This window comes from Chrysochloris asiatica, unplaced genomic scaffold, assembly GCF_000296735.1.
Source record: "Chrysochloris asiatica unplaced genomic scaffold, ChrAsi1.0 scaffold00033, whole genome shotgun sequence".
Taxonomy (NCBI): domain Eukaryota; kingdom Metazoa; phylum Chordata; class Mammalia; order Afrosoricida; family Chrysochloridae; genus Chrysochloris; species Chrysochloris asiatica.
Window position 1 is genome coordinate 2,523,630 of NW_006408551.1, and position 892 is coordinate 2,524,521.

Below are 892 nucleotides of genomic sequence, written 5' to 3' on the forward strand. Positions count from 1 at the left end.
GACATTGCAGTCCTATGTTTATCCTATAGCACCACACCAGGACTCCAGACCAAAATTTTAAGTTGATAATTTTGTTTGGCTCACAAATGATGTTATACATTTGGCAGAAAAAAAGTTCCTCACCCCTAAGCTAGACCATAGATCCTTGGAACTGGAACTGTTTTGTGGGAAAGAATGAATATTGCACACACCAGCCATATCACGTAAAGCCTTATGGACACGTAAGGAAATTGGGACTTCATCCTAACAGAAATATAGGCACATTAAAGAATTTAAGCAAGGAAGTGGCATAATCAGATTTGTGATTTAGAAATATCACTCTGATTTGTGGCATGGACATTGGATTAGAAGCAGGCAGGGAGACCAGTTTAGAAGCTACTATGTTGCCACATTACAAGAAAACCCCAAATAGGTCCATGTTCATTGGAATGGTGGTTAGAACTTCGAAGTGAGGAAGAATTTTTGGTTAGATTTTAGGTTCCTACAGACTGTGCTGAAAATGGCACCATCCTTCCCACAGTACTCTGCTCAGTTATGTAGAACTCAGACACCATACTCACAGTTATAGGACATGTTAGGTAAGTTAACAAGTTACACTGGAGGATCAGAAAATGTTCAGGATACAGATTTTTCGTAAGGACAGTTTCTCTGCCGTGCCCACAGGACAGTTTCTCTTGTCCTGACCTTTGCCCTGTTCAGACAACATTACAAAGCTCTTTTAAGTACTGCTGACAAATGCCCAAATAACACTCCACTCCATTGTAAGCCTCAGCCAGAAAGCGCTCATCTCTAGCTCCAAGGATCAGCAAGCCTAGCTCCTCCAATTAAGTGCCTAGAGGCACTCTACACCACAACCTCTTGCCCCAAGGCACTCAGTTTTACTTGTTCCATG